This window comes from Tachyglossus aculeatus, chromosome 4, assembly GCF_015852505.1.
Source record: "Tachyglossus aculeatus isolate mTacAcu1 chromosome 4, mTacAcu1.pri, whole genome shotgun sequence".
NCBI classification, from domain to species: domain Eukaryota; kingdom Metazoa; phylum Chordata; class Mammalia; order Monotremata; family Tachyglossidae; genus Tachyglossus; species Tachyglossus aculeatus.
In genome coordinates, this window is record NC_052069.1 from 90,916,832 (window position 1) to 90,940,430 (window position 23,599).

Here is a 23,599-nt window from a genome sequence, read left to right on the forward strand (position 1 = left end):
ACGGTCAGATCATTGTAAAACCACTAACTGAAATCAAAACTAGCCGTCCTGTATTTTGGATGACTAACACTGTGGGATTAGCAACCCCACCCAGGATCCTATTGGGGGGGTCTGTGTAGCCCCATTCATTCGTTAGTTCGTTCATTCATTCATTCCATCGTATTTATTGAGCACTTTGTGCAGAGCACTGTATTAATTGCTTGGAAAGTACAATTTGGCAACAAGTAGAGACAATCCCTACCCAAACAGTGACCGTGCCTGATCCAGGCTCCCCGACGAGACAGAATCAAAGTCAGGATTTTAATTACTACCCCAAATGAGTATCCCTGCTCCACCATGAGTCTGCTGTGTGACCTTGGGCCAAGTCACTGAACTTCTCTGGGTCTCAGTTCCCTCATCAATAAAATGGGGATTAAGACTGTGATCCCTATGTGGGACAGGGACTCTGTCCAACCCGGTTATCTTCCATCTACCCCAGTGCTTACAGCAGTGCCTGGCACATAGTAAGCAATTAACAAATACTATTATTATTTTTATTATCGTTATTATTATTATCACAATGGAAACTGCTAAAGTCGAGGTTTACAAGGTAATTATCAAAAGCCCACTGACATTTATTGAAGGCACATCTCATCCTGGAGGCCTTCCCTGACTGAGCCCTCCTTTCCTCTTCTCCCATTCCTGTCCTTGTCGCCCTGACTTGCTCCTGCTCCCTTTGTTCTTGAGCCCACTGTTGGGTAGGGACCGTCTCTATATGTTGGCAACTTGTACTTCCCAAGCGCTTAGTACAGTGCTCTGCACACAGTAAGCGCTCAATAAATACGATTGATTGATTCCCCCCTCCCAGCCCCATAGTACTTACGTATATATCTGTAATTTCTTCAATTATACTAATGTCTGTCTCCCCCTCTAGACTGTAAGCTCATTGTGGTCAGGGAATGTGGCCGTTTATCGTTATATTGTACTCTCCCAAGCACTTAGTACAGTGTTCTGCACACACAGTAAGTGCTCAATAAATAATGTTTGAATGAATGAGTGCCTGAATGAAAGGTTCAGGACTGTCTGGGCCATGGTAAAGATTTGGTGAACAGACGTGATGTCATGGGGTAAGTTGGGGGAAGAGGCTAGTAAGTGAATCTAGTTCAATCTGCAAATTAAGATCATTACCAAATTAATCCAATCTGGCTTCCTGTTTACCCCAAGAATAGCTTACCTAGAGAGAAATAAATTTACCCCCTGAAGATCTCTTCTGGCTGAGTCTCAAGAACACGGGAAGCCAAGCCTTCAGCCAACAGGAATCTCTTAACTATCTACCTTCTCCTACTCCCTTCTGTCGTCACCATGATTTTCTCCCTTTCATTCATTCAATCGTATTTATTGAGTGCTTACTGTGTGCAGAGCACTGCACTAAGCGCTTGGGAAGTACAAGTTGGCAACATATAGAGATGGTCCCTACCCAACAGCGGGCTCACAGTCTAGAGGGGCGAGACAGACAACAAAACAAAACATATTTACAAAATAAACTAAATAGAATAAATATGTACAAGTAAAATAAATAGAGTAATAAATATGTACAAATATATATACATATATACAGGTGCTGTGGGGAGGTGAAGGAGGTAAGGCGGGGGGGATGGGGAGGGGGAGGAGGGGCAGAGGAAGGAGGGAGCTCAGTGTGGGAAGGCCTCCTGGAGGAGGTGAGCTCTCAGTAGGGCTTTTAAGGGAGAAAGAGAGCTAGCTTGGCGGATGTGCGGAGGGAGGGCATTCCAGGCCAGGGGGAGGACGTGGGCCGGGGGTCAATGGCGGGACAGGCGAGAACGAGGCCCGGTGAGGAGGTGAGCGGCGGAGGAGCGGAGGGTGCGGGCTGGGCTGGAGAAGGAGAGATGGGAGGTTAGGTAGGAGGGGGCGAGCTGATGGACAGCCTTGAAGCCGAGAGTGAGGAGTTTTTGCCAGATTCATTCATTCATTCATTCAATCGTATTTATTGAGCACTTACTGTGTGCAGAGCACTGTACTAAGCGCTTGAGAAGTACAAGTTGGCAACATATAGAGACGGTCCCTGCCCAACAGTGGGCTCACAGTCTAGAAGGGGGAGACAGACAACAAAACAAAACATATTAACAAAAAGAAAATAAATAGAATATGTACAAATAAAATAAATAAATTAATAGAATAATAAATACATAGGTTGACTGGTAGCCACTGGAGATTTTTGAGGAGGGGAGTAACATGCCCAGAGCGTTTCTGCACAAAGACGATCCGGGCAGCAGCGTGAAGTACAGATTGAAGTGGGGGGAGACAGGAGGATGGGAGATCAGAGAGGAGGCTGATGCAGTAATCCAGTCGGGATAGGATGAGAGATTGAACAAGCAGGGTAGCGGTTTGGATGGAGAGGAAAGGGCGGATCTTGGCGATGTTGTGGAGGTGAGACCGGCAGGTTTTGGTGACGGCTTGGATGTGAGGGATGAACGAGAGAGCGGAGTCGAGGATGACACCAAGGTCGCGGGCTTGTGAGATGGGAAGGATGGTAGTGCCATCAACAGTGATGGGAAAGTCAGGGAGAGGACAGGGTTTGGAATGGTAAGGAGCTTCTGTTTAATGTGGAGGTGGATGGGTAGGAGGTCTTGAGGAGTATGGAAACATGGCCTAAACGTTTTTGTAGAAAAGTGATCTGGGCAGCAGAGTGAAGTATGGACTGGAGTGGGGAGAGACAGGAGGCAGAGAGGTCAGCAAGATGGCTGATATAGTCATCAAGGTGGGATAGGTAAGTGCTTGGACTAATGTGGTAGCAGTTTAGATGGAGAGAGGAAAAGGTGGAGTTTAGTGATGCTCTGAACGTCGAAATGACAGTACTTAGTAATGGACTGAATACGTGGGTTGAAAGAGAGGAGTCAAGAATAATGGCCAAGATTTCAGGCTTGTGAGACAGAAAGGATGGTGGTGCCATCTACAGTGATGGGAAGGGCAGGGTTTGGGTGGGAAGATAAGGAGTTCGGTTTTAGACATGTTAAGGCCAAGGAATCACCCTCTCCCATTCCCATAATTCTGCTCTTTCTCCCTGAATGGGCTCTGCCTTGGGGGTCCCACAAGAAAAAGCTCTGCTGCTCCCTACTTCACCTACCTAGTAGGGGGATAAGAAGAGACTGGGGGAAGAGAGCCCTTTTCAGTCCACAGAGAAAATCAGGGCTGCTGTGGGAAATGAAGGCCACTAGCAGATATTCACCCTAGAGCTAGGAACCTGAGGCCCATGTGGGTCATTTCCAGGGCAAAACAAAACTCAAAACAAAACAGAAAGCCCAACCCAGCAGAGGAGGGGCTGGGAAGGAGGGAGGGAGGCTGCATGTGACTTACAACAGCCATCCAAGAAGAGGGAAACACATGAATGCTGGGGGAAATTTCAAAACCCCTGGTCATATGGGAGAAAAAAATTCCCTTCTGAATTTCCCTATCTAGCTCAGCAACAAGCCACTCTTGGAACCCCTTTTGACAGAATCACTGGGGGTGAGAGACACATGTTAGTGGTGGGGGGGCAGGACGGGAGACATACGGGGCAAAAGACAAACTGGGGGGGGCGAGACACAAGTGTGAGGGGGACTGAGACACACATGGGGGAGATGAGAGAGACAGAAATGCGTACTACCCCAGTTGAAAAGGGGTTTGGGATAGAGGAAGGGAAGACTGAGGGAGACCCTGAGGTCTTATTCACCCCTCTCCCAGCCCCACAGCACTTAAGTAGTTTCTTTCTTTATATTAATGTCTGTTCCCCCTCTAGAATGTAAGCTCCCTGAGGGCAGGGAATATGTCTGTTTTATTGTTGTATTGTACTCTCCCAAGAGCTTAGTACAGTGCTCTGCACACAATAAGCATTCAATAATGCTCTCCCTACTGAGAGCTCACCTCCTCCAGGAGGCCTTCCCAGACTGAGCCCCTTCCTTCCTCTCCCCCTCGTCCCCCTCTCCATCCCCCCATCTTACCTCCTTCCCTTCCCCACAGCACCTGTGTATATGTATGTATGTTTGTACGTATTTATTACTTTACTCATACATATCTATTCTATTTATTTTATTTTGTTAGTATGTTTGGTTTTGTTCTCTGTCTCCCCCTTTTAGACTGTGGGCCCACTGTTGGGTAGGGACTGTCTCTATATGTTGCCAACTTGTACTTCCCAAGCGCTTAGTACAGTGCTCTGCACACAGTAAGCGCTCAATAAATATGATTGATTGATTGATTGATTGAATAAATACGATTGATTGATCTGACTTCCTTCAGTCTTCCCTCAGGAGAGCTCTGCTCTACCCTCCAACTGAGTGGAGCTTTCCCCTTATTGGCCAGCTTATACTTGGGAGCAAGCACTTTATTTCCAAATGAATGATCCAGCCCCAGGCCAAGAGGGTTGTAATCATAATAATAATAATAATGGCATTTATTAAGCACTTACTATGTGCAAAGCACTGTTCTAAGCACTGGGGAGGTTACAAGGTGATCAGGTTGTCCCACGGTGGGCTCACAGTCTGCATCCCCATTTTACAGATGAGGTAACAGAGGCCCAGAGAAGTGAGGAGACTTGCCCAAAGTCACACAGCTGACAATTGGTGGAGCCGGGATTTGAATCCATGACTTCTGACTCCAAAGCCCTTGCTCTTTCCACTGAGCCATGCTGCTATGTTGTAGAGTGAAGTATTAGTATGCAGGCTGTCTACTCTATACCCGTTAAATAATGAATCAGTCAAGCCTATTTGATGAGCACTTATATGCAGAGCACTGTACCAAGCTCTTGGGAGAGTATAATATAACAGAGTTGGTAGACATGTTCTCTCCCCACCAGGAGCTTACAGTCTAGAGCTGTGGAGACCGACATTAAAATAAACTACAGTTATGTACACAAGGTTTTTGTTTTGTTTTGTGTTTTGTGTGGTATTTGTTAAGTGCTTACTATGTGCCGGGCAGTGAACAGCGTGAGAAGCAGCGTGGCTCAGTGGAAAGAGCCCGGGCTTTGGAGTCAGAGTTCATGGCTTCAAATCCCGACTCCGCCAATTGTAAGCTGTGTGACTTGGGGCAAGTCACTCAACTTCTCTGTGCCTCAGTTCCCTCATCTGTAAAATGGAGATTAAGACTGTGAGCCCCCCGTGGGACAACCTGATCACCTTGTAACCTCCCCAGCGCTTAGAACAGTGCTTTGCACATAGTAAGCGCATAATAAATGCCATAATTATTATTATTATTTGCACATAGTAAGCACTTAATAAATGCCGTCATTATTATTATTATTATTATTATTATTATTATTATTACTAAGCATTGGGGAAGATACAAGTTAGTCAGGTTGAGCAGAGTCACTGTCCCACATAGGGCTCACAGTCTTAATCCACATTTTACAGATGAGACAACGGAGGCACAGAGAAGTGATTTGCCCAAGGTCACACAAGTTCTATAGTGCTGAGGGTGGAGTGAAATAAAGGGTACAAATTCTAGTGCAAGATTCATGGGAGATTGCTTTTCATTTTATAAAAACTGGACCCAAAATGATTTGCATCCATTTACAGATGACAGCAGCACGTTGCTATGTTCATCATCTTAACCAGCCCCCAACTTTTAAGTTCTTTGGCAAAATGCATATCCCAACATCCACGGTTGACGCACATATATAGGCTCTTAAAATCATAGGTTGGTCAATACTGATAAACCTGGATGAAAGCATGTATGGATGGTATTTCCAAAACCTCCCCACACATTTACCTTAATGTAGCCTTCTCGCTGCTTGACTTAAGGTTGAGCGAAAATACACTTACTTGAAAATTAATTTAGCTCTCATGAACAACCAGTTGGATTATCTTTGTAGCATTAAATGTAATGATATGTCAACCCTAAGCTAAGAGCGTGTTGTTTCCGATAAAAAAAAGTAGTTCCTGAGCACTTAATGTTGTGTTAAATGACAATGTGTCCTTTGCAAGTGTATTATTAGTGTCAAGCTGTTCAGTCTCCTAGGATTGAAAAATGGCCAGCGGTTTGAGCTGCCATTAAACCTGAATTTAAGAAATGAGACTGTGTGGAGTTTTATTCTTTATATGGATAAGTATATCAACATGATTCTCCTTGCCTAGATCTACAAAAAAGAACTGCCAGGAAGGCAGTCTTTTAGAAATTTCCTAAAGCAAGCACTACTTCCTTTTTAGAAACTTGTCCAGGAACAGGTTGAATTTCCATTATTTCTTGCTTTGGATATCACAGTGAACCAGATTTCAGCTGCTTTTAGGGATTAGAAATAACAGCTATTCATCTCCTATTACCCATATGATTGGTTAGTGTTTTAATTAGTGACTCCTGCTTTTTGACCCTGATATTTGTGCTGCAGCCCATTTCCCACATTATCAAAGGACTGCAGTTAATTGCCTGAGGCCTTATGCTTTCCTGATGTAACTACAGGAGTTCTGCTATAGGGTTACATGAGAAATGTATTTAGTCCTTGGTTTTTAATGAGAATTTGATAACTGTTTGTAGTTTCATGACACTGAACCTAAAAACTTCCTGTATCAGAGGAGGAGCTGTTATGTGCGTAGCATAACTGGGTTGCCAATGAGCAACTTCCATTGGGCCCTTTAAGAAAACCCACAAAAGCCACACCACCCCATCCCACCGGTCCCAACATGTTACCCTTCGAAAGAGTCAGTCAATCATTCATTCATTCAATCAATCATATTTATTGAGCGCTTACTGTGTGCAGAGCACTGTACTAAGAGCTTGGGAAATACAACTCAGCAACATATAGAGACGGTCCCTACCCAACAGTGGGCTCACAGTCTAGAAATCATGTTTATTGAGTGCTTATTGTATTCAGAGCACTGTACTAAGAGCTTGGGACAGTGCAAGCAGCACGGCTCAGTGGAAAGAGCACGGGCTTGGGAGTCAGAGGTCTTGGGTTCTAATCCCGGCTCTGCTGCTTGTCAGCTGTGTGACTTTGGGCGAGTCACGTCACTCCTCTGTGCCTCAGTTACCTCATCTGTAAAATGGGGATTAAGACTGTGAGCCCCACATGGGACAACCTGATTATCTTGTATCTACCCCAGTGCTTAGAACAGTGCTTGGCACATAGTAAGCACGTAACAAGTACCATCATTTGTGATCTCCACGTGGGACAACCTGATTACCTTGTATCTACTCCAGTGCTTAGAACAGTGCTTGGCACGTAGTAAGCATTTAACAAATACCATCATCATCATTATTATTACAATATAACAGATAGCAGACACACTCCTTGCCCACAACGAGCTTACAGTCTAGAAGGGGAGTAAAGAGGATCTGACATGATGCTTTTTCCAGGACACTTAGGTATCGGAGCCCCTTCATTCCTGACAGACACCCCTGCCTCTGGTTCTCTTCCACCCAGTGTAGCTGGGAGTCCCTCCTTCCAACCCCCTTGCCCATAGAGGGGTCAAAAGGGAGACAACAAACTCAAGAGGCCCTCACAGAGCTGGAGGTTTCACCACTACACCACCAAGTGTCCCTTTTGATGTACCATGCCGTGCCCCTGGTCCACCCCAGAAGCAGGTTCCGTGCCCACCAACAGTGCTTTGCACATAGTAAGCGCTTAACAAATACCATAATTATCAATTATGATTATTATTATCACTTTGGGTCCTTCCTGAGGTGTGGATTTTCTGGGGAGGTAGGGGAGTCTCCTTCTAATTCCGTGATTTTTGCTCAAATTTTCCCAACACCCCCTTTTGCCCTTTCCAGGAATTCTCCTGCTTCATTACCCCACCTTTGTGCTTCCATCACTTTGTGCTCCTCCACCCCATCCTGCTCCTTCCCAGGCTTCCCCAACACACAAATAGTTTGAATACTCCACATTGTATACATTGGACCCCAACCATCCCCAAACTCTATGTCATCCTGCGGTAACGTTTGGTTAAAAAGATATCAGGCAGTGGTTGGTTTGGTCTGGAGAGAGGTCTGTATTTTCTGGGGATGAGCACTGACTAGATATTGGACTTAAAAAATGTTGGAAGAGATTTTTCACTGTGTACTGTTGATTAACAACTTTTTACTGTCTGTCAGTTTCTTTTGGCGTGCAGTAAATAACTCCTCTTCCAATAATTCATTTGAGTAATTAAATTTGGATTGCGCATTTTTCTCTCCCAATATTTTGACTCTTATCTGTTTGCTTTTCTATTGTGACTTAATTGGTGGTCTGTATAAATGGACAATAAATTGCATACCTTTGTTGCGAAGATCAGACAGTGAATGGAATTGGTATTCATCCCAGACAGAATTATGATTGAATGCCTTTGCAAGATTAAAGCCCTGAATTTACTTTTTTTCTAATTAAAGGCAATTAAAGATTTGCAGACACAAATGAAAGACAATGAATTGAGGAATGACTATAGGAGCAAGTCCATTTGCAGGTAAAAAGATGTGCCTTTGAAGCAGAACCAGCTGTATTTTCATTGAGAGAAGAACAGTTTAGGAAGCATTTCTGCATGTGCTTGATAGCATAATGTACTCATAAGCAGCTTATGTACTATTCAGAAAATAGCAGTGCATTAATTTTTAAAGCAGCCTGGGCAGGGGAAGAACAGTACTACCACGTGATGATAATGAGGCTGGAGAGAGTAAAGTCTACTGAGGGGAAAAAGCGGTACGCTTCCAAACATTCATAAAACAATAACCAGATATTCACATGATAAGGAGTTTGGACAGCAGTATCAACGAAGGGTGAAGATGCATCCTTGTTTTAGGTTAAGCTTGATGAACTGAAAAGCGCCCAGTCAAAAGCATTTAGGAACTCTTCATTCCTTTCTTCATAAGGATGTGACAAAACATCCCTGAATTGGGTACAAGTGTGGGCTGAGAGAAACACTTGCTCAAGTCTGTGTAGGGATCCCTCTATGGATTTTAAGCCAATTTTTCTCTCCCTAAGAAAGGGACCAAAGGATACTCAAAGCCCGACCTTATAGAAAGAGCATGGTACTGGGATTCAAGAGACCTGGGTTCCAGTCCTGGCTCTGCCACTTGCCTTCTCTGTGACCTTGGTCACGTCAATTAATGTTTCTGGGCCTCAGATTCCCCTTCTATAAAACGGTGGGAAGATATCTACTCTCCCTTCCTTAATAACTCCATTGTTATTTTATTATTATCATTGTTATAATCATTATCATTACTATTAAAATAAGGAACATAGGGAAAAGACATTCAAGACTGGCAACAAGGAGCTACAGTACTATGTGGAGAAACTAAATGATTTAAAGAAAAAAGGGGAAATTTTGGTTTCTCTTGCCTAAAATTTGAAGAAACGTTATGCTTACTTTTAGGTTTAGAACAGGACTCTTTGCTCAAGAAATTCAGGGTACACTTTCAAAATAAAAGCATTTTTAGCCACAAATTCTAAAAAAAAGACTTTTGCAGGGAAAATGATTTCACTGTACATATTTTTTTCTGATTAACCTTGATTAACCACCTTTGATTGAGCTTAAGTCCAGCACGCTTTCCCCAACCCATCTTTCTTTCCAAAATTTTTTTTTGATGTCGCTTCATAATTGTTTTGGAAGCTTTCCAGATATTTTCATTCTCCCCTATCTTGTCATCAAGCTCTCCTCCAGTTCAACTACCTCCCATTCTAGTGCTTATCAACTGTCCATCAACTTGCAGTGTTCATATCTCTGAAGCTAACCTTCTCTTTGGGTCTCATATGCCTAAGACCGCTGATCTCTTACCTAAGCCATACCCCAGCAGGGAACTCTTCAGCCCCATAGGCAGGAAACTTGTATACCACGTCTTAACAAGTCACTAAAGCACTTAGTGTGTGCTCAGCATGTTGTAAATGCTCAGTAAATGTGATTGAATAATTGATCTAACAGACCGCAGCTCTATTTAGCTTCAGAGTCCTCCTGAAATCACATTTTCTCCAGGTGGCCTTCCATGATTTGTTTCTAATGTCTCTGCTTTAGATATTGTCTCTATCAGCGTGGCTGAGTGGAAAGGGCCCGGGCTTTGGAGTCAGAGGCCATAGGTTCAAATCCCGGCTCCGCCACTTGTCAGCTGTGTGACTTTGGGCAAGTCACTTAACTTCTCTGGGCCTCAGTTACCTGTAAAATGGGGATTAAGACTGTGAGCCCCCCCCCCGTGGGACAACCTGATCACCTTGTAACCTCCCCAGCGCTTAGAACAGTGCTTTGAACATAGTAAGTGCTTAATAAATGCCATTATTATTATTACTATTATCTCCCCCTATGGCACTTCAGGTCTTCTATACAACCTAAGTAAGCATTTAAGCCCCCTAAAGAATTTACACGCTATTACTTCCTCCTATCTGATTTACTTTAGTGCTTCTTCAGCCTGCTAGACTGTAAGCTCCCTGGGGGCAGGAGTCAGGTCAACTATTCTTTTGTACTCTCTTTAGTTCTGCACACAGTAGAGCAATCAATAAAACTATCATTGATTGGAAAACTTAATTTCAGCTTCGTGTGACCAACAGGTAAAAAGGTTTGCCTGATGAGGCTCTCCAAAATATTGATCAAGATTAGAGGCAATCAGTTAGTTGATTGATATTTATTGAGCACTTACTCTGTGCAGAACTCTGAACTAAGTGCTTGGGAGAGTACACTATAAGAGAATGAGTAGATATGTTCCCTGCCCACAAGGAGCGTACAGTCTAGAGGGAGAAGCTGACATTAAAAGAAATTATGGATATGTACATAAGTGCTGTGGGACTGAGGGTGGGGTGAATAATGGCAGCATGGGTCCATGGAAAGATCCCAGGCTTTGGAGTCAGAGGTCATCGGTTCAAACCCTAGCTCCGCCAATTGTCAGCTTTGTGACTTTGGGCAAGTTACTTCACTTCTCTGTGCCTCAGTTACCTCATCTGTAAAATGGGGATTAAGATTGTGAGCCCCACGTGGGACAACCTGATCACCTTGTATTCCCCCAGTGCTTAGAACAGTGCTTGGCACATAGTAAGTACTTAAATGCCATCATTATTATTGTTAATGGGTACAAATCCAAGTGCAAGTGTGACACAGAAGAGAGAGGGAGTAGGGGAAATGAGGGAGAAGACATCTTTGAGGAGATGTGACCTTAATAAGGCTTTGAAGGTGGAGAGAGTGGTGGTCTGATGTATATGGTGGTGGGGGGGGGGGTTCAAGAGAGAGGGAGGATGTGGAAAAGGGGTCAGTGGCAAAATAAATGAAACTGAGTCACAGTGAGCAAGCTGGCACTAGAGGAGCGAAGTCTTCAGGCTGGACTGCAGTAGGAAATCACCGAGGTATAGGAGGAGGACATGGGTTGATTGAGTGCTCTAAAGCCCGTGGCAAGGAGTTTATATTTGATGCAAAGGTTCTTGAGGAGTGGGAAATCATGGACTGAACATTTTTTTTTTTTTAAGAAAATGGTCTGAGGAGTAGAGTGAAGTGTGGGCTGGAAGTGGGGAGAGACAGGAGCCTGGGAGATCAGAAAGAAGGCAGACACAGGAGTCAAGGCAAGAGGGAATGAGTGCGACGATCATTCATTCATTCAGTCATTTATTGAGCGCTTACTGTGTTCTAAGCACTTGGTCAGCCTATTAGCAGCTTGGATGGAGCGGAAAGGGTAGATTTTAGCATTTTTGTGAAGGTAGAACCGAAAGGATTTGGTGACAGATTTTACTTGTACATATTTACTATTCTATTTATTTTGTTAATGATGTGCATATAGCCTTAACTCTATCTGTTCTGACGATTTTGATACCTGTCTCTATGTTTTGTTTTGTTGTTTGTCTCCCCCTTCTAGACTGTGAGCCGCTGGTGGGTAGGGACCGTCCCTATGTGTTGCCAGCTTGTACTTCCCAAGCGCTTAGTGCAGTGCTCTGCAAACAGTAAGCGCTCAATAAATACGATTGAATGAATGAATGAATAAGTTGGTCGATTGAGAGAAGTCAAAGATAATGCCAAAGTTACAGGCTTGTGGGAGAGGAAGGATGGTGAAGCAAGCAAAAACTCCTCACCCTGGGCTTCAAGGCTGTCCATCCCCTCGCCCCCTCCTACCTCACCTCCCTTCTCTCCTTCTCCAGCCCAGCCCGCACCCTCCGCTCCTCTGCCGCTAACCTCCTCACCGTACCTCGTTCTCGCCTGTTCTGCCGTCGACCCCCCACCCACGTCCTCCCCCTGGCCTGGAATGCCCTCCCTCCCCACATCCGCCAAGCTAGCTCTCTTCCTGCCTTCAAAGCCCTACTGAGAGCTCACCTCCTCCAAGAGGCTTTCCCAGACTGAGCCCCTTTTTTCCTCTACTCTTCCCCATCCCCCCGCCCTACCTCCTGTCCCCTCCCCACAGCACTTGTATATATATTTGTAAAGATTTATTACTCTATTTTACTTGTACATATTTACTATTCTATTTATTTTGTTAATGATGTGCATATAGCTTTAATTCTATTTGTACTGACGACTTTGACAACTGTCTACATGTTTTGTTTCGTTGTCTGTCTCCCCCTTCTAGACTGTGAGCCCGTTGTTAGGTAGAGACCGTCTTTAGTACTTCCCAAGTGCTTAGTACAGTGCTCTGCACACAGTAAGCACTCAATAAATATGATTGAATGAATGAATATGTTGGTCGATTGAGGGAAGTCAAAGATAATGCCAAGGTTACAGGCTTTTGGGAGAGGAAGGATGGTAGAGCTGTCAATAGGGGGAGGATGGAGTGTGGGTGGGAAGATGAGGAGTTGAGATGGCCATGTCTGCCAACTCTGTTATGTTGTACTCTCCCAAGCACTTAGTACAGTGTTGAGAGCAGGCTGGGAGTAAAGCATGGAGAAGGAGGAGCAGGCTGGTAGTAAAGAACGGGGGCGCGGTGGGGTAGGGGATGGAGGGAAAGGTTGAGGATAGCCAGGAAAACAAATGCTTCATCATAACAAGGATACCACACTGCTCAAGCTATCCTTTCCTTCTCAGCTCAGCAGGGCTCCTCCAGCTTCTGTTCCCTTTGTGGACACCCCATACCGAAGGCTGAATGGATATCCACAGGTTAAACAGTTATCCTGTAGTTACAGACACAACTATATAGAGAAGCAGTGTTGTCTAGTGGATAGACCATGGGCATTTTAGAAGGACCTGGGGTCTAATCCTGGCTCCACCATTTGTCTGCTGTGTGACCTTGAGCAAGACACTTAACTTCTCTGTGCCTCAGTTATCTCATCTGTAAAAGGGGGATTAAGATTGTGAGCCCAGACTAAGCCCCCTCCTTCCTCTCCCCCTCTCCCCCTCTCCCCCCCCACCTTACCTCCTTCCCTTCCCCACAGCACCTGTATATATTTATATATGTTTGTACATATTTATTACTCTATATATTTATTTATTTTACTTGTGCATATCCTATTTATTTTATTTTGTTAATATCATCAATCATATTTATTGAGCGCTTAGTTTTGTTTGTTCTCTGTTTCCCCCTTCTAGACTGTGAGCCCACTGTTGGGTAGGGACCGTCTCTATATGTTGCCAACTTGTACTTCCCAAGTGCTTAGTACAGTGCTCTGCAAACAGTAAGCATGCAATAAATACGATTGATTGATTGATTGAGCCCTATGTGGGACACGGACTGTGTTCAAATTAATTCCCTATTATCTACCCCAGTGCTTAGACAGTGCCTGGCACATAATAAACACTTAAGAAGTACAATTAAAAATAAAACAAAACAGTGCCTGGCAATATATTAAGAGTTTGACAAATACCATTAAAAACAAATAAATAATGAAAGGGAAATAAAATCTTAGGCACTTTATCTGTACTCTGTTGCAGGTGGTATCAGAATTCACATAGCAATGACTTCTGCATTACATTAATTCCTTACAATCCCGTTGTACGGATGTGTCTTCCTTGAGGTCTTTAAAACATTTAGCTGTTTAAAAAGTCTTTTGTAACAATTAAGGGGTCTGGATGTAGTTATAGAGAATTTACAGATGCCTCCTTTTCAACTTTTGCACTTGGTAGACTGAGACTGCATTTTTTAGTATGTACTTTCTCTGCGGCTATCACAGTCAGCCACGAGAATGCTAAATTAATGATAGATATACTGTTCCGGAGAAATACCAGGTGTACAGTCATTATTAAAACAGCCTATTCGTTATGAAGGTGGTTTCAGATGTTCACATCATTTTAATGTGAATCTGGAAGTATTCTCTATGAAACTTTGGGAAGTTGAACCATTATTTAACTTGTGATCAAAAGCCATGTAACAGACACCAGTAAATTCTCACTTAAAGCCTTCGTGGTAAAAATTTGAGCCTTTTCCTTTACCGACACGTTATCCCAAAAGATTGCACTAATCAGAGGAAAAGTGAATTAAGATAAAGCCCCTTGGTTTACCTTCCACTAATTTGTGTGGTCCTTTTAAATTGGATTTCAGTACCTGGAGGAAGCTGGTTTTCTTGCTCTGGGGTTTTTAGTGTTGATTGTTAGCTCGGGGAAATGTTATGCCCAGAGAGCCAATGCTGCAAAGCCACACTGAGAAGGGGCTTAGGAAAGGCAAGTAGCGGTTTCACTCTCCGGTAGCGGGGGGCTGCAAGGCTAAAACAAGGATGTAGTAATAATTTATTAAGGGCTTACTGTGTGCAGAGTACTGTACCAAGTGCTGGAGGAGAATACACAGGGACTTACAATCGAAGAGTTTAAGAGGGGAGAAGGGACTGGACACAGACACATCCGGAGTGATGAAACATTAAAATACAAACACATAAAGTAATCTCTAAGTCGCAGCGGGGATGGAAGTGTCTGAAAGTGCACAAAAACAGCTTTTCTGAGGTACTCAGAAGCAGTTATTGCAGCTTTATTGACAACTTATCGGGCACCATATCGATCATGATCCGCCGAGTGATCTCTATCAGGGACAGTGTCAAAGGAAGAGAACCACAACGTGGCTTAGTGGAAAGAGCCCGGGCTTGGGAGTCAGAGGACGTGGGATCTAATCCCGGCTCCACCACCGATCTGCTTTGCGACCTTGGGCAAACCAGTTAACTTCTCTGTGCCTCAGTTGCCTCATCTGTAAAATTTGGATTAAGGCTGTGAGCCCCAAGTGGGATAACCTGATTAACTTGTATTCACCCCAGTGCTTATCCTCTCCTCCTCCTCCCCTCCCCATTGCCCCCACTCCCTCCCTCTGCCCTACCCCTTCCCCCTCCCTACAGCACTTGTGTATATTTGTACATATTTATTACTCCATTTTATTAATGATGTGCATATACCTATAATTCTAATTATTTTGTTGGTATTGACACCTGTCTACTTGTTCTGTTCTGCTGTCTGTCTCCCCCTTCTAGACTGTGAGCCCGTTGCTGGGTAGGGACTATCTCAATATGTTGCCGAATTGTACTTTCCAAGAGCTTAGTACAGTGCTCTGCACACAGTAAGCGTTCAATAAGTACTATTGAATGAATGAATGAATGCTTGGCACATAGTAAGCACTTAACAAATACCATAATTATTAGTATTACAATCTACCTGCTAATGTTCACCTTCATTCAGGTCCATTCTTCCTGTATTGGTCCTCTTCTCCATCTGTGTCTTTCTGTGATTGATTGGTCTGGTGGACTGGTGTCTATTTCCCTCCATGGGCTCCCCTTTCCCCAATCCCCCCAATCTTCTGGTCTCAACTGGTTTCAGCTAGGGCTTGGGACAGCCCTCATTTAATCTTTTCTTCTGGTGATCTATGTTTCAAAAGCCTAGCTTTTCATCTTCCACCTGGCCTTTCACCTCCCATCCTTATCTGCATTCCTGACATTCCACCTTCCGTCCTCTGTTAGGCCCTGCCTTTTAATGCGTAAACCTTCATGCCCTGTCCTTTGCCAATACATATACCCTTTACATTTTCTAACTTTTCTTTAATAAATTCCTCTCCCCCACAACTCCCTAGAGGAACTGTGGAATTTGATGTTTCATTCTTCATTGTCCTGAACTGTTTATGCCAGCAGAGATGATAATGTCAGCAGATTCTCTTTAGAGAGGTAAAATTAAATGTTAGTGTTTCGAATGATGTTTCAAGTAGTGTCAAAAAGATATCTTGCACTTTTTCATCCATTCCCTGATTTAATGTAGATAAATGATCATATTTTTTGATTGACCCCTTTCTAACTCCTCATGCAGTCTTGAATAAATAATACTCAGGGACTTGTGCTTGGCTATATACAGAACTATAGACGTATGAAGGTAGTTATGAAAAAGCTACACTGCTTACAACGTATTCTTATCATTTATCACTAGATTGTAAGCTCCCTCACTAGAGTGCAAGTTCATTGTGGACAGGGATTGTTTTTACCAATGTACTTTACTCTCCCAAGTGCTTAGGGCAATGCTCTGTGCACAGTAAGTGCTAAATAAATAACACTGATTACCATCTAAACATTAAAGAGGTGGATAAACATGAAATGCTTTTTCATGAGTGCATAATCAATCAATTGTATTTATTGAGCGCTTACTTGGTGCAGAGCACTGTACTAAGCGCTTGGGAAGTACAAGTTGGCAATATATAGAGACAGTCCCTACCCAACAGTGGGCTCACAGTCTAAAAGGAAATAAGGAATATAATAAAGGAAATAAGGAAATATTCATATTTTTGAAGTTTTTTTGTGGTATTTGATAAGCGCTTACTATGTGCCAGGCACTATTCTAAGCTTTGGGGTAGATACAAGATAATCAGGTTGGACACAGTCCATGTCCCACATGGGGCTCACAGTCTTAATTCTCATTTTACAGATGAGGTACCTGAGACCCAGAGAAGTAAAGTGACTTGCCCAAGTTCCTACAGCAGACAAGTGACAGAGCTGGAATTAGAAACCAGGTCCTTCACTTGTGCTTTTATTTCTACGTTTGGTTATGTATTGGTTGTTTTCCTGTAGTCCCTGAGTGAGCGATGAAAAAGGGACGAGGATGAATGTGAGGTTCATATTGGGAGGTTGAAGGAACGGATGACTGAAAGAAAGAGCAGAACGTAAGCCAGAAGGATAAGGAGATTGAACTGAAGATTGAGGAGGGGAAGGCAGAGCCCCGCCAAAACGAGGCTAGTGTAAAAGCAGAATGAAAATCAGAAGGAACAAGGAGGATAACCCATTCCTTTCCATTCCAGGCTATGGAAAAGCAGGAGGAGAGGGTGCACAAAGGGAGGGGCAGCTTATTTTATTTCGTTAGTATGTTTGGTTTTGTTCTCTGTCTCCCCCTTTTAGACTGTGAGCCCACTGTTGGGTAGGAACTGTCTCTATGTGTTGCCAACTTGTACTTCCCAAGCGCTTGGTACAGTGCTCTGCACACAGTAAGCACTCAATAAATACGATTGATTGATTGATTGCATTGGAGGGTGGGGAGGAAGGGTGATAGGGAGAGAGAGAGCGATGTCTGGGTACTGCTGGCCTCTTCCCACAGATGGGTTACCCTGTAGTCCTCCACATATCCTCTTCGAAACTCCCATAAATTACCTCCCAACTTGTTCAGTTCCCCAAGTTTTGAGTGGCTAGAAATGGCAGTTCTGCAGGAGTTTCTTCTAATTATCCAACATCTTCCCTGTGTGTAATTCTTTTCCTCTCTCCTTGTTTCTGTTATGTTTTTTGCTTTCCCTTCCCATTTTCCACCTTCATCTCTTCTTTTTCACTCATATATCTGCTGTCTTACTTGTCCTTTACTAGTAGCATAATCAAGAGTAGAAATGCCTTTAGAAATTCAACCTGTCTGTAGTTCTCATCATTCAGTTTGACTTGAGACGCTTGGAGGCAATTCCGCAAATCAACTCTTCTATGAATTCAGCCATTTTTGGCAAAATAAATTTCCAATAAATGCATCAAACTATTCTTTTGTGAAGCTACAAATCACAAATATCATCTTGTTCAAAAATCATTGGATGGCTTGGATGACTTTCTAGGATACTTGTTTTCATCGTATTTTTCAGGCCTTTTTTATATTCATTCATTCAATCGTATTTATTGAGCACTTACTGTGTGCAGAGCACTGTACTAAGTGCTTGGGAAGTACAAGTTGGCAACATATAGAGACGGTCCCTACCCAACAGTGGGCTCGCAGTCTAGAAGGGGAAGACAGAGAACGAAACAAAACATATTAACAAAATAAAATAAATAGAATAAACATGAACAAATAAAATAGAGTAATAAATACGTACAAGCATACATATATACAGGTGCTGTGGGGAGGGGAAGGAGGTAAGGCATGGGGGTGGGGGGAGAAGGGGGAGAGGGGGGAGAAGGGGGAGAGGAGGGAGGGGGCTCAGTCTGGGAAGGCCTCCTGGAGGAGGTGAGCTCTCAGGGCCTTGAAGGGAGGAAGAGAGCTAGTTTAGATTTATTTATTGGGCTCAGTCTGGGAAGGCCTCCTGGAGGAGGTGAGCTCTCAGTAGGGCCTTGAAGGGATGAAGAGAGCTAGTTTAGATTTATTTATTTTTTATATATTTATTTTATATTATATATATATATATTTATATATTTATGTGTTAGAGCTGTAGCTACATAGCTATCTTTTCTTCTGGTCTGAAGACAACACGACTGAAGTGAGATTTCATGCAGATATTGCAGTGTGGCTAAGACCATAGCAGAACCTCATTTTCCACATCATGAGCAGGTAAAACTGCTTGAGTGGGGTGTCTTCATCCGCTGCTTTCAATTCCTCTTCGGCCTCCCACCCTCTGACTGTGGGAATCCCCCAAGGCTCAGTTCTGCATCACCTTCTGTTTCCAGCTGCACCAACTCCCTTGGAGAACCCATTCCCTCCCATGACTTCAACTACCATCTCTCTATGGATGATTCCCAAATCCGAATCTCCAGCCCTGATCTCTCTGCTTGTCTGCAGTCTCATATTTCCTCTTGCCTTCAGGACATCTCGATTTGGACATCCCGCAGACACCTCAAACTTACCATGTCTGAAACAGACAACAGTCTCGCAAGGCTGTAACCTTGGCATTGTCCTCGACTGATCCGTCTCATTCAACCCACATATATTATCTGCTCTCAAATCGTGGTGGGTCCACCTTCACAACATCTTTCCTCTCCAGTCAAATTGCTACCACGTTTATCGAAGCACTTATCCTATCCTAGAGAAGCAGCGTGGCTCAGTGGAAATTCAGTGGCTCAGTGGAAATTCTTTTAGACTGTGAGCCCACTCTTTTAGACTGTGAGCCCACTGTTGGGTTGGGGCTGTCTCTATATGTTGCCATCTTGTACTTCCCAAGCGCTTAGTACAGTGCTCTGCACACAATAAGCGCTCAATAAATACGATTGATTGATTGAGTGAAAGAGCCCAGGCTTTGGAGTCAGGGGTCATGGGTTCAAATCCTGGCTCTGCCAATTGTCAGCTGTGTGACTTTGGGCAAGTCACTTAACTTCTCTGTGCCTCAGTTACCTCATCTGTAAAATGGGAATTAAGACTGTGAGCCCCCCGTGGAACAACCTGATCGCCTTGTAACCTCCCCAGCGCTTAGAACAGTGCTTTGCACATAGTAAGCACTTAATAGATGCCATTATCACTATTATTCTTATTATCACACCTTAATTACTGCATCAGCCTCCTTAGTGACCTCCCTTCCTTTTATCTCTCTCCACTGCGGTCCATACTTCACCTGGCTGCCTGGATCACTTTTTTACAAAAATATTCAGTCCATGTTTCCCCACTCCTAAAGAACCTCCAGTGGTTGCCCACCCACCTACATGTCAGACAGAAACTCCTACCACTTAATCACTTTGCCCCCTCCTACCTTACCTCCCTGATTTTCTGCTACAACACAGACCACATACTTTGCTCCTCAAATGCCAACCTACTCATTGTACCTGTCTCATCTATCCTGCCGCCAACTTCCCCCCCAAATCCTCCCTCTGGCCTGGACTGCCCTCCCTCTTCATAACTGACAGTCTTCTAGACTGTCAGCCCGTTGTTGGATAGGAACCGTCTCTATATGTTGCCAACTTGTACTTCCCAAGCGCTTAGTACAGTGCTCTGCACACAGTAAGCGCTCAATAAATGCGATTAAATGCGATTGAATGAACGACAGACAACTACTCTCCCCACCTTTAAAGCTTTATTAAACAGCATGGCTTAGTGGAAAGAGCACGGACTTGGAAGTCAGAGGTCATGGGTTCTAATCCCGCCTGCGCCACTTGTCAGCTGTGTGGCTTTGGGCAAGTCACTTCACTTCTCTGGGCCTCAGTTACCTCATCTGTAAAATGGGGATTAAAACTGAGCCCCACGTGGGACAACCTGATTAGCTTGTATCTATTCCCAGTGCTTAGAACAGTGCTTGGCACAGAGTAAGCGCTTAACAAATGCCGTCATTATTATTATTAAGGGCACATCTCCAAGAAGCCTTAAATTCATTCATTCATTCATTCATTCAATCGTATTTATTGAGTGCTTACTGTGTGCAGAGCACTGTACTATAATAATAATAATAATAATGGCATTTATTAAGCGCTTACTATGTGCAAAGCACTGTTCTAAGCGCTGGGGAGATTACAAGGAGATCATGTTGTCCCACGGGGGGCTCACAGTTTTCATCCCCATTTTACAGATGAGGGAACTGAGGCCCAGAGAAGTGAAGTGACTTGCCCAAAGTCACACAGCTGACAACTGGCAGAGGCAGGATTTGAGCCCATGACCTCTGACTCCAAAGCCCGGGCTCTTTCCACTGAGCCACGCTGCTTCTCTAGCTGTGTAGCTCTAGCTACTAAGCACTTGGAAAGTACAGTACAGCAATAAAGAGGGTCAGTCCCTGCCCACAACAGGCTCACTGTCTAGAGAGGGGGAGACAGACATCAATTCAAGTAAACAGGCATCAATATAAATGAATAGAATTATAGATATATACATATATGCATAAAAGCTGTGGGTTGGGAAGTGGGGGAAGAACAAAGGGAGTGAGTCGTGGTGATGTGGAAGGGAGGGGGAGCTGAGGAAAAGTGGGGCTTAATCTGGGAAGACCTCTTGGAGGAAGTCAGTAGGGCTTTGAAGGGGGTAAGGGTGATTGTTCAGCAAATTTGAGGAGGGAGGGCATTTCAGGCCAGAGGCCCTCATTTCCTCTTCGCCCACTTCCATCTGTGTTGCCCTTGCACTTTGCTTTGCAGCCTTTATTTACCTCTCCCTAAGCCCCACAGCACATCCCTTATACATTTCTGTATATTAATGGCTGTCTCCCCCTCTAGACTGAAAGCTCAATGTTGGCAGGGAATGCGTCTACCAACTCTGTAATATTACAGAATCCCAAGTGTTTAGTGCAGTGCTCTACACACAGTAAACTCTCAGTAAATACGATTGATTTAAGGATTAATTAAAGGCAGCATAACCTAATAATAATAATAATAATAATAATAATAATAATAATGGCATTTGTTAAGCGCTTACTATGTGCAAAGCACTGTTCTAAGCGCTGGGGGGGGATACAATGTGATCAAGTTGTCCCACCTGGGGCTGACAGTCTTAATCCCCATTTTTACAGATGAGGGAACTGAGGCTCAGAGAAGTTAAGTGGCTTGCCCAAGGTCACACAGCAGACTTGTGGTGGAGCCGGGATTCGAACCCACGACCTCTGACTCCAAAGCCCGGGCTGTTTCCACTGAGCCACGCTGCTTCTCTAATAGAAAGAACATAGGCTGCAAATTACAGGACCTGGGTTCCAGCCGTGACTCCACCACTTGGCTGCCGTGAGACTGGGGAAATGGCTTATCTTTCCTGGGCCTCAATTTCTTCATCTGTAAAATGGGGACGGAATAGTCCTAAAAGCCCAGAATGACTGTATGTTATTATGAGGCTTACATGCCAAAACGAGAAGCAGTGCGGTCTAGTGGAAAGATCACGGGCCTGGGAGCCGTGCACTGTACTAAACACTGGGGCAGATACAAGTTAATCAGGTTGGACACAGTCCCTGTCCTGCTTGGGGCTCACAGTCTCTTAATCCCCATTTTACAGATGAGGTAACTGAGGCATAGGGAAGTGAAGTGACTTGCCCAAGGTCACGCAGCAGACAAGTGGTGGAGCTGGGATTAGAACTCAGGTCCTTTTGATTCCCAGGTCCACAAGGCAATGCTGCTCTGTGATTTTGAGCGAATCATATGAGTTCTTTATTCCTCGGTTCCCTCGTCTGTAAAATGTGGATTAAAGCTGTGAATCCCATAGGGGACCTGGACCGTGACCAACCTGATTATCTTCCATCTAGCCCAGAACAAACAAACAAAACAAAGTTTGTGGTGAACAATAACTTTTCAAAGGCAAGAACATAACTCTGCTGCAGAAAAAGGAGCCAGGACATCAGCCCCTGCTCTAGTGCAGGACAAGCAGAAGCTTACTGTAGAAGCAACTCTTACAGAAAATAATAATAATAGTAATGATGATAATAATGATAGTATTTGTAAAGCACTTAGTATATGCTTAGCACTGTACTAAGTGTTGGGGTTGATACAGGAAAATCAGCCCCCACATAGGGCTCACAGATCATATAGGAGAGAAAACAGGTATTGGATCCCCATTTTGCAGATGAGGGAACTGAGACACAGAGAGGTTAAGTGACTTGCCCAAGATCACACATCAGGCAGAGCCAAGATTAGAACCCAGGGTCTCTTCCTGCTAGTCCCGTGCTTTTTGCACGAGGCCGCATTGCTTTCCAGATCTCTCCCAAATGACCCAACTCAATCCATCAGTGATATTTATCAAGCATTTACCGTGTGCAGAATAATATACTAACCGCTTCGTAGAATACCGTAATAAAGAGTCGGTAGACACATTCCCTGCCTACCACGAGCTTACAGTTTAGAGGGGGACGCAGAGATGAATATAAGTAAATAATTTTTGGATACATACATGAGTGCTCTGGAGTGGAGGGTGGGATGAATATCAGGTGCCCAAAGGTCACAGATCCAACTGCCTAGACAACACGGACAGGAGTGGAAGTCATCATCATCATCAATCGTATTTATTGAGCGCTTACTATGTGCAGAGCACTGTACTAAGCGCTTGGGAAGTACAAATTGGCAACATATAGAGACAGTCCCTACCCAACAGTGGGCTCACAGTCTAAAAGGGGAAGACAGAGAACAAAACCAAACATACTAACAAAATAAAATAAATAGAATAGATATGTACAAGTAAAATAAATAAATAGAGTAATAAATATGTACAAACATATATACATATATACTGATAAATATGTGTCGGGGGCAGAGGGCTTAATTGAGGAAGACATTTTGGACAAGGTGTGCCTGTAATATGGCTCAGAGGTGAGATAACCAGGGAAGCCATCAAAAATGAAAAGAGACCTATCTACCCAATCCAAGAGACCAGAGTCTGAAATGCAGAGTCTCAAAATCTGAAATGCAGGAGAATATTTCAGCCCAGCGTACCCTGTGTGGGACCACCACAACTCTGGAACTAGCATCCTACTGAGCAGCAGGGTTTTCACACAGTCGACTGTGTGGACGTAAGGAGAGCAACCTGTGAACAGCACCTGAAACAATTCCTCCGGGGTATTTAATTGGAGGCGGTAAAATTGCTTTTTAATTCAGAGATACTGGCGTTGGTGGTGAAAGCGTGTCCATGACTGTGGGTGGCCCCGAAAGAGAGTCTCTTACACAGTGTCCACGAAAATAAAGTGGTGTAGCTTTGCTTTT